We start from the raw sequence: 17,829 nt of genomic DNA on the forward strand, positions 1-17,829 counted from the left end.
CTGCACTGGCTATAGATTGGCCTTCTCTCTCCCTTTGTCTTTCCCTCCATGAGTAAATGATGCCATGTGGGATTCCTGGTAGGAGATCCTCCACAACTCCTTATAAACTCTCCACAAATAAGGAATAGCTGACTAATAATAATAATTACAGGAATAATTCTATAGTTATTATAATAGAATTATTTCTGTTAGTTTTTTTTTTTTTGTGAAAATCTTCATCTTTTTCTAAATAACTGCAGACTCTTGAGCTCGCTAGTTCAGGAATTCTCAGATAATTTTGTGCAGGAAAAGGCTGAACTGTGATGTTGAACACTGGGAACTGTTGATGAATGAGATTCTCCAGCGTCCTTGCTGGAGGTGCCATTCCCGGATGGGTTTTCCCTCTGTGCCGAGTCGGATGTTGTGAAGCTCCAGCTGCCTCAGCCTCATTGGAGCTATAATTTATTTAACTTCCCTGAAAGTCTTGCTCTGCTCCCCCTGATGTCTCCGTGTGATCCCAACTGTGGATCTGTAGCTCCAGGTGGGATCGCAGCCACCTGGATGCGTTTGTGCCACTGGAGGGTTCCCAGTGGGAGGATCTCCAGCATGTCAGATTTATCCCATCCCGTGTGCTGTTCTTGGGGCTCTGCTGCATCATTTTGGGTGTCTCCTGCTGTAATTTCCATGGAGTATGACTTCAAGGATGTAACTCCTTGGGAATGGCAATGGAAAGGCAGTGGAAGTTGAGCTTTGTCATCTCTTAAAGTTCTCCTTAAAGAAACTCCCGCTCCTTCACGTGTGGTTGTTTTCCATGGGGGTTTGTCCCTGGAGCTCATGGTTTGAAATTTCCTTGGTTGTTCTGAAGAGCAACTCAGAATTTTCAGCAGCTGATGAACGACTGCTCCATGCTCTGGGTTTAGGGAATGTTTGCCTTTTTCCTGGAGTTTCCTTTCCTGCCACGCCTGTTCTTGCAGCCTTTTTTGGAAGTGCTTTGGTCACTTTGCTACAGTTACTTCTCATTAAAAGCCCGTTTTTAGGAAACCTGATGCCTACCAGAGAAGCCTTTAGCGTCTGAACCTTTTATAAATGCTCTACATAGTTACTTTGTCTAGACTTGTAACTCGTTTGTGTTTCTGCTCAGTATCGCAGCTAGATAATCTTTTTTGTTGCTGCTTTGTAACTTTTTTCCTCACTTATTCCATGTCCTGCACTCACTTTGTGCCCAAAGCCTTCACATTGAATAAACTTTGCAAGTTTTTCAACACTTCTCTTATTTTTTACCTATTCTTTGATATACCAGGTAATACCAATAAATATGTCATTAATTTGCTTTCTTATTTACAATCTGCATATTCATGTATTTTAAACAACTCTAAGATACATCACCACTCAAAATAATAAATAATGCAATTAGCAGACCACATAATTGCCCTAAATGTTGTAACAAATAATTTCCTTGTTATCTTTGTATTTTGTGGACTCTAATTTATCTGTATACCAGACCGTACCTTAGGGTTTACTGTTCGCATTGATTTGAAACACGCATGAAAATGGAGTTTCTTTTCCCAAATGCAGCAGCAGTTTGTGACTTCTTAACCAAAGAAGTCCCCAAAAAGAGGGATCTTAGAAAAATGTAGTTTAAAACAGTCCCTGTGGGATCTAAACTTTGTGTTGACTTTTCTCTGTTGTGTTTTGGGGTTTTTTCTCTTCCTCAAAGGCTGTTGGAGTTTGACTGAGGAAATAGTCCAAAATTTAAAATTTAGTAGTTAAATTATGCAGAGGTTTTAAAGATTGTGACTCCATCTCAAATCTTACTTTGAGTGAAGCTTTGCACAAGAATGGTTTTATCACAGAAATATTTTACTTGAGTTGAATATTTTTTATACTTTACACTTAAATAATTGCAAAATTTAGCTTTTAAAACTGTGTCCTGTTTGTCCCTCACCTACTTGCCTGTAGTTTTAGTGAGAACCCGGTGCCTGTTTGATCCAGGCTTGTCCACAATTCCATGGAAGGAAATAAAAAATGTCTGTGCAGGAGTAGGGATGGAGCACATTTCAGCTTTCCCACCTGTGGCACAGCTGGTTCAGCGAGAGAAGATGAAAGCCAGAAGATCAAATCAGTTTGGACAGGAGAACTGGAAGTGCAGGAGATCAGGAGCTTCCTCATGTGAGGAATTATTACCAGGCTAAAATGAGGGAGTTGTATTATTAGTTTACAAGATTCTTATTGACATAAAATAAGGGATGATGAGGAGAATTTGCATCAATGGAGGGAATACGGGGGGGAAGATGAATGTGATTTAATTTGGGGGATGAAGAAATTTCAGGAGCCCTATCTCTGGTCAGAGGGAAGAGATTGATTTGGGGCTGCAGAGCAAAGCTTGAAGAGGGAGGTGAGGAAGAGAAAAGTAATAAAAATAAATTAATTAAGGCTTCTCATTTTTAAGATAAAAATGTGTCTCAGGTTGATGGGCTTTGGGTCAGGCACCTTCCACTATCCCAGCTTGCTCTGAGCCCCGTCCAACCTGGCCTTGGCCACTTCCAGGGACTGGGAATCCACAGCCCACGCTGGGCAAGTCACTCTCCTTGAGGCACTGAGGAAATACCTGATGGAAAAGGTTGGGAAAGAAGCCAGGGAGAGGGATTCAGGGAGCCTGGAGCGGGTTCAGCACGTGCTGGGGATGTGGAAGGAGGCAGGTGAGAGCACCCAGGGAGACAGAGGAGAGATTTCCATCTTGGAGCTATTTTAGACTCTGCTGTTTTCCATGGGGAATTCCCATTCAGCAAAGAACAGTGCCATTCTTGTGGAGTAATTCAGTGAAGCTCTGTGATAGAATCTTATATTAGAAACTTGTTAAACTGTAGAAAATACTCTGAGAGCTATCCATCTTATCACAGCTTTTAAAAATAAATGAGTGTGTTGCAGAAAAGGGGAATTGTCCAGGCAGCATGAAGTTAACCCAGGAAGCCACTTTACCTTCTAACTGCATTAAAACCAAAGATTATGATGATTAAATTTTAGCATTGTTTACAGTAGGTGGTAGAATTCCTAAGGAATCCATGGAATCTGTGCCTTTTCCCAACAGAAAGCAGTGACTCAACAACAAACTGACACTGTGACCTCAGCTGCCTAAGAGGACCCAACTGGCTTTGAAAAATATTTCCTTATGTTTCAAAAGAAAGAAGAAAATCTTGCTGAGGTATTAAGATTTGTTGGCAGTATCTCTTGCTCCTACAGTACACAGAATTCAGAATATCTCAGGCCTTGACAACCAAGAAATGAAAAGTTATGGGACAAGAAAATCCAGATTTAAATCTTTCCCTGCTGAGCTGGCACTTTGACTGAAAATTGTTTGTATGCTAAGGTGGAGCTGCTGTGAGTAGTGGAAGGAGCAGTTGAAATGTCTAAATGGAGCTGTTGATTGGATTTAAGGAGATTTATTAAACTTTCCCTGTTCACCTCGTGGACAGTCTTTCTGCATGTTTATGTTTCATTTCCATGGTAAGTGGGGCCCATTTTCTATGGGAAAGATGAATATGAAATAGAGATGTGGGTTTAGTGATACTCAGAGCACAGAGCTGATTGTCATCCAGGGAGGGGGAATCACCAAAGGGCACTTCTTCCTGGAGGGTATGGAAAAGGCAGAGACAGACTTGTCCTGGAGGGGCACAGGGAGAGGCAATGGACACAGCTTGGGAAAAAGGAGATTCCAGTTAGGTACAAGAAAAATTAAATCACCAGGGCACTGGAGAAGTTGTAAAATCTGTGTCTTTGTAGGAATGTGAGACTTGCTTGATAATGGCCTGAACACCCTGATCAAGTTGGAGCTCCCTGGAGCAAGAGGTTGGATTGGAGCCCTCCAGAGCTCCTTTCCTGCTGGTGCATTCTGTGATCCCAACCCATAGGAAGTGTAAATTTTCTATGGAATGAAGGAGTCAGGAGGTTGGAGGGCAGGTATCCTCTGCTAGGTCAGCACAGTGGGGTCACTCTGGTCTGTGACCACTCCAGGATTTACAGGCCCCCACCTCTGTCCTGCATTTTGGCCATGGTGTCTTATCAAAAGTTAATTCAGATTATAGTTAGTACAATAAGAAATCAGGTGTAAGGCTCAGCTCCTGGTTGTGTGAGTGCTGGGGAGGGGCAAGGTGCAGGGCAGGAACAGGAGTTGAGTGTGAAAATGCAGAAATCTGGGGTCAGTTTCTGATCCATCCGAAAGTTACATTTGCTCCATGCTAATTATTTTTTTCTTCATGTAACCATTGGATTTCTTGCCATCACACTGGTTTTGGGTGGCCAGGATTATCTGCAAACACATAAACATTTATCTGTGTTGATTTCTTATAAAACCATATCATTCTATATTAACTTAGCACAGGAAAAAGATTTTAGACTTTCTGTGCAGAGGATTTTGGGGTGGGGTTTTTGTCCTGATGCCATCCAGTGTATATTCTCATATTTGATTATTTCATGGTTATTCCTGCTTGCATAATTTGCCATACACAGGTTACCAAAATCAGACATTTGAGGAAATACCTGGTTTTTGTACAATTTCAGTCCCAGAGGCTCATAGATCACAGAGTGAGTGCTGGACACAAATACCTGGTGTGAGGACCTCGGTGCAATGCGCTGGAGGGGACGTAACTGGTTTATGACTTACAGCCATGTCTGCATGGACACTCACTCCAAGGGATTCCAGCCCCATGATTTAGTACTCCTACTTCAGGGCTCAAATGCTGCTTTGCCTTATTTATCCAAGACACCTGAATGTGCCTTTGTCTGGTCTCTTAAGAAATAATGGCATGGAAAGAGGAAGAGAAGGGAATGTGCAGGACAAGGTTTAACAGCCTCCGTGGAGCTGGAATTGTAAACAAGGGAAGATAACAGGGAAATGCTCAGGCTGGAGTAGGGAATTCGAGCTGGAAATAAAAGGTGAAATGGAGAAAGAGAAGATTAAGACTAAATGTCATGGAAGAGCATTCAGCAAGACTCGTGGCTTTTTCGATGATTCTTCCAAAGAAAGCAAGGGAAAAACTGCTTTGGGACAAAGGCCCTTCTTTTTTTTTTTTTTAATTTTCTTTTTCCTTTGTTTGTTTATTTTTGTTTGGTTTTGGTTTTGTTTTGGTTTTTTGGGTTTTTTTTTTGTTTTGGTTTTTTGGGGGGTTTTGTTTCGGTTTTTGGTGGTTTGGTTTGGTTTTGTTTGCTTTTTCATTTTTTTCCTGTTTCTTTCCTTCAGCTTAACCACTCCATGTAAAAGAATCTCATCTGGGTATACAAAAGAATGCATTAAATTTTTGAGGCATGGCTGTGGACCTCAGCATCCCTGGGATTGCTGTGATGGTGCCACAAAGCCTCACTGACCCGGAGGCGCTGGCTTTGCCAGCGGCATCTCGGAGTGCAGCGTCCTCATGTTGTACATCTGGAGCAGCTCTGTGCTCCATGGAGTCCTGGAATGGCTTGGGTTGGAAGGAATCTTAAAGCCCATCCAGTGCCACCCCTGGTGGGGTGGGACACCTTCCTGGTGGCAGGGACACCTTCCACCATCCCAGGGTGCTCCAAGCCCCAATGTCCAGCCTGGCCTTGGGCACTGCCAGGGATCCAGGGGCAGCTCCAGCTGCTCTGGGCACCCTGTGCCAGGGCCTGCCCACCCTCCCAGGGAAGGATTTCTTTTTCATAGTAAGGAATTCTACTAATTCCCCATAGTAGAGAATTCTGTTTATAGTGAAGAATTCTTTTTTGTAGTAAAGAATTTCCTTCACCGACTTCAGTGGGACTTTGTAGGGATGGAGAGATCAGAGTAGTTCAGTAATCAGTTTTAGATAAGTTGAAAAACATGAGAGTAAAAACTGGGCTGAAGTGGGCTGAGATGAAGAGAGGAAGATGGGAAGAAATTATGCTTTTATAATGTTTTGCTTTTTTGGTTTGTTTTTAATGCCTGTAAATGCTGTTGCTGTTGCTTTATTTACCGAGAGAAGGACCTAGATGACAATTCCAGCAGTGATGTGGACTATATAATTTGAGATTAAAATCTTTCTATATAAGAGCAAAAAGAGTGTGTGTATTTATGGGTGGCAAAGAAACCACCCAAATTTAAACTTTTAAATGTGTCATATGACAGTTTTGAACAACATCATTATTTTGGCATGGCTACTCCTTGGCTACTTTCATGTCTTTCCTTGAAAACTTTTAGTATTATCTCCAGTGGTATAAAATTCTGGCAGATCAAAATTGCTTTGGTGGTTGAAACTGGCAACACCTCCCTGAAAAGGAGAATTTGCCTTTTTCTCCAACAGCCAAACTGGCTGGAGGGATTTCTGCCCACTTCCTCTTGCCCATTCATTCCCTCTCCACATGAAGGTTTTCTCCCCTTTTTGTGGTGGTGTCTCTGTGGGCTAAAGAAATGGAGCAGATAAAACAGATTTTTGTGTGTTTTTATTGGGAGGGGTGATTTAGACGGGTTCTACAAAATCTCCTCCAATAGGTTCAGTTTTTGGGGGGAAGTTGTTTGTTTGACTTGGACCTTTGCATTTTTCTTTTTCCCACATGTATATTTCCAGTCTTCTACCTATCCCAAACAACCATTAGAAACTAAAGGATTTTTTAAACCATGAAGAACTTCTAAGAAACTTTTAAATTTAAACCATAATTTTATCTTTGGGCTCAAGAAGTTGAGTTTTTTGCTGCCCCAAGAGGTTTTATGGCAACGCAGACACTCCAGATTTCCTTTTCTTGGGGAGCAGCCAGTCTTATCCATAACCCAGCATTATTCCAAGCAGCTTTTCCACAGTTAGGCTGGGAAGAGGCAAACTGCACCCTTGATCCATCAGGATACTGAGGGAGTGAAGCCAACACAACCCTGGGTGGTTTCTCCTGGTGACAGAAATGGGGATGTGCCGATTGTGGCTCTCCCAGGAAATGTCTGGAAAAATTAACAAGGTCGTTTTCTTAACAGAACATTTCCAAACCTCATTTCAGCCAGGCAGGAAGGGAATTCTGCTTTTATCTGCTGCTGCCTTAATTGTCCACGTGGCTGTTGTGGAGATGTCTCGGGTGATAGTGGTGCCTCTCCGAGCCCCCCAGGAGGAGGCAGTTCCCCTGGAAGGTTTTCTTTTTAATAAAGATAAGATGGAAAGAGTAATGATGGAGACAAAACTGATAAGGGCAGGAATATCAGAAGGAATGGCAGAGCAAAGGCAGAGCTCTTGACTGAACATGCCTTAAACAGGGATGTGTGCCCGTGGGAATCCTTGTGGTTTCCTGAGCTTTGGAAAGCACAGGTAGCTGGGAGAAAAAAATTATGAAGTCCACCCAGAATTGTGTTTTTCCTTATTTAATAAAAAAAATAAAGAGGGGCAAAAACCTATTAAAACTTTTTCTTTAATGTGCCTAAACCCTCTGCTTTTCCAGCAGGCAGCACAGTGAGCTGTGAGGAAATGGGATTTTATCTTCTATTTCACAAGGAAGGAATACGGGCACAGCTTCAAATAAATTTGCTATTAAGAAAAAGTCCATTATTACATTTAAGGAGTATTCTGAAGTTTCCAGGAGTGATTTGCAGGGGCTGATCTGTATGAGCTGCACACGCAGCTGAAAAGGGAGATAAATTCCTTTCTGTTAGTAACACAATCATCTCCCAAGGTATTTTTTATTAAATTAGATTGGCGTAAGTAAAGTGCTCCTGATGTCATTTGTGGATGCACCTAAATCATCAGCCAAAGAGCAGCTGATCTAAGTTTGGCCAAAGGAAGGAATGAAGTTTTGGAAGATTATATTCTTTGTTCCTGATTCCAATCAATCAGAATTTGATATTTGTGTACGGGCTTGTTTTAAAAGCATTGTAATTATGGCAGTGCTATAAATCTTACGTTAATGGAGACGGAAAAAATATTAAATGTGACCCATACTTAGAGCCTAAATATTCAGTGGATGTTCTTTATGGAATGAGGATGAAGGGAAAGCAGGGGGAATAATAGGTATATGTGAGTGTAGGCCTGGAAAAGTGGGATAGAAGGATTAAAAACATTTTAATTTTACATAAAATCTTTTACTAGATTTCAGTTTGATGGTGAACATGCACTGCTATATAAAGAAGTATTCCTCTGTTAAATCTTGTGGGATTTGGAGGCACTTATGAATTAATTTGTTTCCAGGAGTTCCATTAAAAGAGAAATCCTTTGTAGAACTGCAGGTGTTAAAGTACAGACCAAAAAACACTTCTTGGTCTGGGAAATTAGACACAGTTCTTAGTCGAATATTGAAATTAAAATGCAGAAAAGGCCCCTGAAACCTGTTAATTATTACACTCAGATTTCAGAGAAATTCTTTTCCAGACTTACTTTCAGGTTTTCTTTCCTTAAAAATAAATAAGATATTTGTGATTTCATGGAAATCCTTCTAGTGATACCAAGACTTATTGTTTAAACATTGATAGCAGGTAAATAAATTAAAATATCCAAGAGGGGAGGGACTAGTGCAGACCCAGGGCAGTCCCAGCCATGGCAGTGCCCAAAAAGAGGCAGAAACTGCTTGAAACATGGTGTAAACCTCTGTATTTTGTGCTGAATAATTGTAATCAATGAAAAGAACAGGAAAATACTGTTGAATGGAAACTGTCATAAGATCAGCCAATTAATACAATTCTTCTGTTGTGTTTGATTGCCTTTTCTGTCCTTGGAAGAAGCCAGAAAATAAACCAAGAGATGTATCTGAAGAGATGCATTTTTTTCCTTTGGCTGTGTAACCACACATTGATACATTCATGAATTTACTACATTTTGGGCTTTTGAATGTTTCTAATTTCATTTTGGAGGAGAAAAGTAGTTCTTCAAACAACTGAGGCTCAACACTGTGCCATTTTTTTCCCTTTTTAAAAGGAATTCTCTGAAGAGATGTCAGTGTTTTATCTGCAGTGAAGTGTCCTCTTTTCAGGTTTTGATTCAATGGCATCATTTCTGGTACTCAGTGTTTGAAAGCAGAGGAGCATTAATTATTTTATAATAGTAAATGTCAGCGTGCAGTTGTCTCAAAACCCACCAAAAATAGAACTTTCAGCCCAACTTGCACCATCTTTGCAGGTTTTGAACGTGAGCACCACTAGGAAATAACCATTTGGAAATTAAAGCTTTGTATCCACAGTTGTCTAATTCAGCCCCTTCAGTTTTTAGCTCTAAGTTTAGAAAAAATGGGAGTGTGGCATCAGTTGCCTGTGCAGATTTGTTACAGACACAGCCTGCCCTGGAGGCAGCAAACGCTGTCAGGGTGACAGCCACTGCCACAAACCAAAGGGGAATATTTTTGGAACCATCCAAACAGCAGAGGAAGAACATCCTGTTATAAACACAGTGATACTTGCATGGCTAGAAAAATATTATTCTCTTTTCTTTCTCCAACACAAGAAAATAAACAACAGGGAGCGTTCTCACCCTTGCATTCGTTTTTCCTGGTTTGCACATTTTTCGGGAGAACCCCGGCTCCTTGCAGGGTTGGAAGCACTGGGTGACAGCTGACAGGAATTTTGTGTTTCCCTTCCAACTGTGTCACCACCATAGCAGGGATTTGAGGAGGTCACTAAAACTCACTGTGCCACCACGGTTTTCTGGGAGTAGAGTAAGGCTCTGTCACCTCCACATGACTTGGGAAGTGAATTACGCTGGGGAGTGTATTTTTGGATACAGGAGATGTTTGGGTGAATGGCAGTGTAGATGCAAAGAGGTCTCTTTTATACCTAGAAATTGTAAAAGCTCTCTTTTTTTAGAGACAGTTTGAATTTGCTGCTGCGTCACCTGAGGTGAGGGACGTGTGAGTGGTCTCTCAGTGGTTATTTTAATGAGTCTGAATTCAGAGAGCACTTGGGTGAAATATGAGTAAATCTCATTACTCTGACAGTGGTTGCCTGACTACAAAGAAAGTTTATATTTAGTAAACTACTCACTCCTGTGACCTAGTTTGCTGTGGATGATAATTTTCTTAGCGTGGCACTGAGCTCACTTTCCCCTGTTCAATTTCCATGAATGAGGGATTCTTCCCATCCCTTGTTTTCTGGGCTACTCAGAAAGGAAGACTCTTGGAAGTTAACTCTGTCCATGGGATTTCTTCCCAATATCCCACCCATCCCTGCCCCCTGGCACTGGGAAGCCATTCCCTGGCTCCTGTCCCTCCAGCCCTTGTCCCCAGTCCCTCTCCAGCTCTCCTGGAGCCCCTTCAGGCCCTGCAAGGGGCTCTGAGCTCTCCCTGGATCCTTCCCTTCTCCAGGTGACCATTCCCAGCTCTCCCACCCCATGGCCTCTTCTGTGCTCCGTTACACTGTTGAGCTTTAAAGAGAGATTAGCTGCTAAAAAAGTATTTAGAAGTAATCCAGAAAGGAAGAAAATGGAGATATTCATGTTTGGAAGATAAATGGGATTTCTTTCTGATGTAGTTTGTGTCTCATTGAAGGCTGGGGGATTTATTTCTTCCAGAAATATTTTGGTTCTCAGAAATTTTGATAGCAGTGGGATTTTGCCTGTAGTAAAAAATAAAGTATCTGTTGTCTATATACATAATGAAAACACATTTGTTTATTCTGTATATTTATGTACATATACTGCTTATATATAATGTGGGGGTTAGACTTAAATATGAATAAATAGAGACAAATATCTGGTGCAGAAGCAGTGCCCCACACCACAGCATCCCCAAAACTGCCCTTCCCCAGAATACCAGAAATTAAATTAGTACAATTAGTGAGGCTTTCCTACTTTTAGTTACAATATCTTCTTGTTTTCTAATGGTAATTAGAAAATTCTGTTCTATTGGTGTCAATAAAATGGTAAATAACAGTTAAAATTGCAGGATGGAATTCTTCCTTAGGACAATCTTGGAGAAGACTCATCTGTCATGTGATCTCATTAGTCCTTGCTCGCTCATCTCTGACAAAAACAAGCTGACCTGCTTTATTTATTTCTCACTTCAAACTATTAATTTAAAAGAAAGATTGAGGCAGCCTTTTCAGCATTATTGTGGAATAAAAAAGGGAAAACACGCATGTGTTTTCCTCATTCTTTTCCAGTGGTAGCCTGTGGAACTCAGCTGGATCATGGTGGGGGTTCTGAGCTCAGAGCAGAACCTAGCCCTGCTCATTCTTGCATATTCCTGGTCCTGTCCTCCTCCTGCACTGCACCCCTCAGGTGTGAAAATACAAACAAAGATCCCTTCAGTGTTTTTCCAATCTGCTGGTCCTTTACCAAAAAAAAAAAAAAAGAATTTGGAGATACTTGCCTAACTCTGTGTGCAGAGACTGTGTTATGCATCGAAAATTTCTGCTGTTTCCTGCGTGCATTTATCTTGCTGTGGAATAATTTTCATGTGACTGCAAGGATTTTTTCTCACAAACAAGAAAAACACCTCCCAGAGGCAACGGCTGATGGAGATTGCAGAGGCTTTGGAGTGTTTCTGTGTGGTGCATCCCAAATATTCCCTTAGCTAACAGAAAATGATGTGAGATTTTGCACCTGTCTGAGCTGACAGGTTTCTTTTCATTCCTAAACATCTCTAGGAAGCTCAGGCATATTTGTCACCCATGAGATTGAAGAATCATCATGGAATCCTGGAATGGGTTGGGTTGGGAAGGACTTTAAAGCCCATCCAGTTCCACCCCTGCCATGGGCAGGGACACCTTCCATTATCCCAGCTTGCTCCAAGCCCCAATGTCCAGCCTGGCCTTGGATACTGCCAGGCATCCAGGGGCAGCCACAGCTTCTCTGGGAAATCCACTCCAGGTTCTCCCCACCCTCACAGCCAAGAATTTCTAAATTACTTTTGATTTAGTAATGAATTTTCAAACATTTAATAATTATTGTCATGTGTTCACACAGTTCAGCTTCTTCAAAGTTGCTACATGGGAATAAATTAAGAAAAATTTATAGGAAGATTCATATCTCAGAAGATACTAAATGTTGAGTTGTAGCTAAAGAAATGTTTTGTCCCCAGTCCAGGAAGAATTTTTTTTTAAAAAAAGAGAAATCAAAACAGATTCTTCCATTTGAGCAGAGACATATGTTTGGTGGGTTGGCACCAGACTAGGATGCAGAATCCTGTAGAACCAACTCTTCATACTCTGGGATATTTAGAGGAACAACATTCAAAATAAGGTGCTGGAGAATATAAGAAAACCAGAAAAATTTAAAAAGAAGAATGGGGAGCACCTGAAGAGCAGCACAAAGGAATTGCAGGCTCCTGGGCTGTGGTGACTAGGAAAGGGTGTTCAGGATCCATAGGGATCTGCTGGATGGGAGTTGGAGCAACCTGGGATAGTGGGAGGTGTCCCTGCCCATGGGGAGGGCTGGAACTGGATGGGCTTTAAGGTCCCTTCTATCCCAAAGCATCCTGAAATTCTGTGGAACTGTGTCTTTATTGGTGTCTGTATCAAATGCCTTTCAGGAATCCACACTGTAAATAACATCATGTGCATTTAAACAGAAAACATTTAATCTCATCAATAAATTCCCGTTAATTGAAGGTGAGATCAGAGTGTCTCCTCCTGGTCTTAGGGTGATGATCATAAAATCAGATTAATAAAAAATTAAGCACTTGGGTGCCATTCAGCAAAATTAACAGGTCCCAAGAAATTCAGCAGATTCCCTTGAAAGATGTGGTTAAACCCAGAAGAAATTTCTTCCCAGTGCTCTGATGCTCCAAGCCCTTGGAGAAGGCTTAGAGGTTTTGAGAACAAAATTAATGATACCCTTACAATTATTGCAGTTGTTCTGGTTGAGAGTGATGATTAAATCTGATCAGAAATAACATCTGCAGTGGGAACAGAGTTTAAATATCTGGATTGTGGTTGTGCAGTTCACAAAGAAAATAGAAAATATCATCTATTAACACAAAAGGCAACGTGAGAATGATTTACTTGTCAGGCAAAAAAATAAAATACAGATCTTTTCATGGCACTGAAAGAAATCTGGGGAGATTAAGAACTGAATGAGAAGTCTGAAGCACAGTTGATAGAAAACCTCAACACCGAATTATGTGAACAAAGTCATTTTTAGGGAAGACAAGTCCCAGACTCTGAACCACTCTGGAGACTCCAAACAAGAGCTATTTAGAGTGGCACAATGAAATATTGCATTCTCATCCCAGAGCTACTCCACATTATATGTTTTCCCTTTAAAATGCCATTTTTCACTCCAATTCTCAGTCCGTTTTCCAGTTTTCAGCAGGTGAGCTTCCTTCTTTGCAGCCACTGATCCAAATTCTGTGCTGAACTCCTTAAAGAAATCTGTTGTTGGATCCTGCCTTGGCTTCTGTACCAGTTTATTCCTTGGACTTCACTGGGTTGGCTTGGAGACCAAATAAAGGACACCAAAGCCAACAGAGCTGTCAAAAAGTGGTGCTGGTTGAACTCGATGATCCTCAAGGCTTTTTCCAACCTTAACTCCTCCTGATTCCAAGGGCTTGTAGGTTTTGGCTGCACAGGGCGTGGATTTAAAGGTGATGGGTTTGGGTTTAGGGCTATGGGGGCTGGAAAAGCCCTCCAAGGCCATGGAGTCCAAGCTGTGACTGATGCCCACCTTGTCACCAGCCCAGAGCCCTGAGTGCCACCTCCAGGTGTTCCTTAGACCTCAGTGCACCAACATTTGGTGTCTTGGATTGGGTTGTTCAGTGATGTTGAGCTCATCACCAGATCCTTCTCACCTCTCGTTTCACAGAAACATCTGTGACTTCCAGGTATTCCTTGAGCCTTTAATTAGGAAAGCCACCTTTTTGTGTTCCTCTCCTGCCCCTCAACCCCACCTTGAACCCCATCTGGAAATTCACCACCAATCTGCCAGGGCAGCATTGCTGCCAGTGCCTGCACAGCAGCTTCTTAGGGCTTCACTGGCTCATTTAGTGTCTGCAATGTTTTCCCCTCGCTGATCCATCAGTTCCCAGCTGGGCAGGCCTGGAGGTGCAGGGACAGCCAGGTGCTTTCTCAGGTGTGCATGAGAAAGAGAGGGAACATAATCGTGGGCAACTTTATTTCAGAGACTGATGTGAGTTATGTCCTCTACGAGGATTTTACATTTTTGGAAGCTAAAAAAAGAGCAGAGTATCCATGTAGATATTCCATAACTTGTTGGTTTCTAGGAGAAGTTGGTTTGAAAGGTGGTTTTTCTCAGGTGATGAACTCAGGGGCATTTTCCTTTGCTCAGAGTTGGATTCATCCATGGTCTGAGAAAGTCTAAACCAAGTGGAATTGACTGAGTAAAAAAGAAGAATTGTTTACAAGACAAAAACTTTTGGACCTGATGAATTTTGTAGTGATTTAATTTTTTATATTCATCTTTCTGTAGTTACAGGGCTGAGATATGAAAGCAACACAAACAAATGATGCTGTGTGGTTTTATTGTTGAATAATTTTATTTTTTAAAAGCATAACTGGCATTTATAGTGACCTTGTCTTAAAGTTACCTTTAATTTCAGTCTAGGGAGGTGATTTAACTTTTCCTAATTTATTAGTGCTTATAATATGTCACATTTCAATACTAATTAGTAATTTTATTTAATTTAAATTTTAACTCATGGGATCCTTCCTGTTGTTATTTTGGTATAACAGTGAATTCCCCAAGTCAGGTGTATTTTTAAATATATTAATGCAGGGTAATTATCATATTCCTCAAGCAGGTAAATCCCTTCCCATATAGTGGCTCTGATGCTTGATTGTTTATTTTTAACAGCAGCTCCCAAATTCATGTGTTGCATGAAATTGTGCCTTTTTAATAAATAAATAAGTCAGTATTTAGCTCTCCTGGCTGATTTTCTGCTCTGCTGTTGTTCTGCAGATCCTTGTTGACGATGGTGGTCGCTGGAGGCAGCACTGTTGAAGATTATCTCATTTACAGACAAGATCTCTGAAATCTGTTTCCTTCAGACAGCAAAGGTAACTCAAATAATCCACGTTATGCATTTGTCTAGAAGAAATAAGTTTGGTTTTGACCTCCAAAATTGAACAGCGGCTGAAGTTTGGGAATCTGAGCACTCTGCCAACTTTTAACCTCTTTTTTAATGTTTATTTATTCTAAAGTGAAAAATTATCTCCATGGAAAGAGCTCTGTTTCTTCCCCTCCTTTTAGTCACAAGAATATGAGTCCTTCCTTAGCTTCTCCTTTTTCCTGCATTTTGATGCTTTTCTTTCTTTTTCTTTTCTCGTGAGTTTTCTCACCTGCAGATCAGTTACAATATTTTTGTGGTACTGATGAGACCCAGCACTACCTTAAAACCTGAAGAGTAATTGAGGGTGGGCCTTAAGCCCAAAAAGACAAAAATTCGGTGAAAAAAGGGTAAAACAGTGGTCAATCTTTTGAAGGTTTCTATAGAATTTAAAAATGTGACTTCTTTAAATTAAATACTGAAAGCACAAATCTGATGTGTCCTGTGCCATTTATTTTCTCTGCATGTGTTATTTATCATCAATGTGTGGTCTTCTGAGCCAAATAAATGTGAGGATATTCAGGAGAGTTTTGTTTATGTATCATTTTTTCCTATTTTGAAACTAACTCAGTATAACACTGTAGGTAATATGGGACCATTTTTTTTCTGTTATGGAAGTAGAGCTAATTTTCCCACTCATTATCTGCTGTTAATTTAATGTGTGGCAATATCTGAAATTTAGTGCTGATTATGGCAGTAGATTTTTGGTTAGCAGTACAGCTCATCTATGAGCAAACCAATTAAGACATCATTTCAGAATATAATTGAGCTCCTAATGGAGCACTTGAATTCACTGGGAATTTACATATTTGCTTTTCTTTGCTGTAGCAGAGAGGTCCAAAATGAGGCTACAGCTTCAGTTTTGAACTTCTGGAGGCACCAACTCGAGCTGAGGCTTTTCAAAGTCAAGCCTGTAAAATGCTCTTGAATAAGGGCATGGATAAATTCCTGGATAAGCTCCTTAATGCTCATATCTGAACTTTGGATGGCTCTTGGGAGCTGGGAATTTGAGGAATCAACCTCCACTGTTCTTAGGGTGCTGATGCTCAGGTGATGCTCTGATGCAGCACAGTTAAAACTGACTTAAACACAAAGTTCATCCAGTGTTTGTAATTAATTTTCTTCTTTTACTCATGTCTGGATCTGCTGGGAAAGGGCTCATTCTGCAAATCTTTATAGTACATATCTTTATAATACATGTATTATATATAATATATATAATCTCTATTTTCAAGCAGCATCAATAGAGAACTCATGGAAGTGCTTCATTAGCCCAGACAAATTAAGTGTCTCATTTATGGAGTCTTTGAAAATGAAGTTAAAAAGTGAAGGCAGTTCTCTTCCCTTCTCATTTTCCCTTAGTCTGGGGATTTTTTTGACTCTCAGAAGGAAGATTTTTACATTGAAAAGACAAACAGAGCTGATGGAGGTTATTGATACCTCTGCCTTATTGAGGGTTGGGTGTGTTTTGTTGTCACTCTTCCCTTCCAGGATAGACCTTTGCATATGTTTTTATTTTTTCTAAAATGGGAATCTACACCAGTTGGTGAAGGAAAACCAAATGTATTGGGGGAATAATTATCATAGTCTGTGTTTGGGTTCTGAAAAAGCATTTTTTAATGTGAAAAACTAGGGCAGAGAAAGTAGTTTTCTCTGTAAAGTTCCTGTTGTACTGGTTATTTCCTGAAAGTTTTGATATGTACATGATGATAAACCTCAGGATGCTTCAGTGAAATCCAAGAAAACATTTAGTTCTCATTCTCAGCATCTTAGCTTGTTTTTTGAACTCCTGTTTTCCCCCCACTAAAGTGCTCACAGCTGTACAGGTACTGCAGCCACTGCTGCTGTTCCATTTGATCTATTTTTAAAAGCAGGGGCTCTGTGGATGGAATCCACATTCCTGTGGAGTCCAGTATTCCCAAACCTTCCTGACCCTGCCTCACCCCCTCAGACCTCGTGCATTATCTTTAATTATATGATAATATGCTATTTTCCTCCACAGGAAACCCTTCCATTAAATAGATGGAATTTAACCAGCAGTCCGCTGGCTTTAATTGTTCAATCCTTCCTTCCTCAGTAATGTCCAGGCCTTTCCCTGCAGATGGAATTCACAATTTGCCTTCGTGCTTTACTGCACCTTTTAGCAACAGGTGCTAATTTTTGGAGAATCCCACACTGATTTAGGTTGGAAGGGACATTAAAATTCATCCAGTTCCATGGCAGGGACACCTCCCACTATCCCAGGCTGCTCCAAGCCCTGTCCGGTCTGGCCTTGGACACTTCCAGGGATCCAGGGGCAGCCACAGCTTCTCTGGGAATTCCATTCCAGCCCCTCCCCACCCTCCCAACCAGGAATTCCTTCCCAATCTCCCACCCAGCCCTGCCCTCTGGCACTGGGAAGCCATTCCCTGTGTCCTGTCCCTCCAGCCCTTGTCCCCAGTCCCTCTCCAGCTCTCCTGGAGCGCCTTTAGGCCCTGCAAGGGGCTCTGAGCTCTCCCTGGATCCTTCCCTTCTCCAGGAGAACATTCCCAGCTCTCCCAGCCTGGCTCCAGAGCAGAGGGGCTCCAGCCCTGGGAGCAGCTCCGTGCCCTCCTCTGGACTCCTCCAGCAGCTCCATGCTTTCCTTGTGCTGGGGGTAAATCCAGCATTATTAACACAGAAACCTGGCTCTGCAGAGCTGGGAGGATGAGTGGGGTTTGCACCTGTTTATCTTTTTAAACCTGTGACATTCTAGCAGTGCAATAACTGCCCTGTGCCACCCCCAGCTCCAAGCCTTGTTGTCTCTGAGGAATTCCTGAGCCGTGGAATGGTGGGACTGTGATGTAGCACTGTGCAAACCCCAGAGGTTTTGGAGCTCTTTGATTCCTGTGCAGCCTGTGACACACAGAGCCTTGGCTCTGC

The 17,829-nt window shown here is 41.5% G+C and overlaps 1 protein-coding gene across 5 annotated transcripts in view; it reads left to right on the forward strand.

The window, feature by feature from the left end:
- The window catches only part of MBD5 (methyl-CpG binding domain protein 5), a 107,371-nt gene that overhangs the window by 28,015 nt on the left and 61,527 nt on the right, over positions 1-17,829 (forward strand). For all 5 annotated transcript variants that reach the window (XM_069021312.1, XM_069021316.1, XM_069021315.1 and 2 more), the window contains exon 2: positions 14,781-14,878. The gene's annotated coding sequence lies outside the window, so the exon portion shown is untranslated. The remainder of the gene's footprint in view (positions 1-14,780; positions 14,879-17,829) is intronic.

This window comes from Aphelocoma coerulescens, chromosome 7, assembly GCF_041296385.1.
Source record: "Aphelocoma coerulescens isolate FSJ_1873_10779 chromosome 7, UR_Acoe_1.0, whole genome shotgun sequence".
Classification (NCBI taxonomy): domain Eukaryota; kingdom Metazoa; phylum Chordata; class Aves; order Passeriformes; family Corvidae; genus Aphelocoma; species Aphelocoma coerulescens.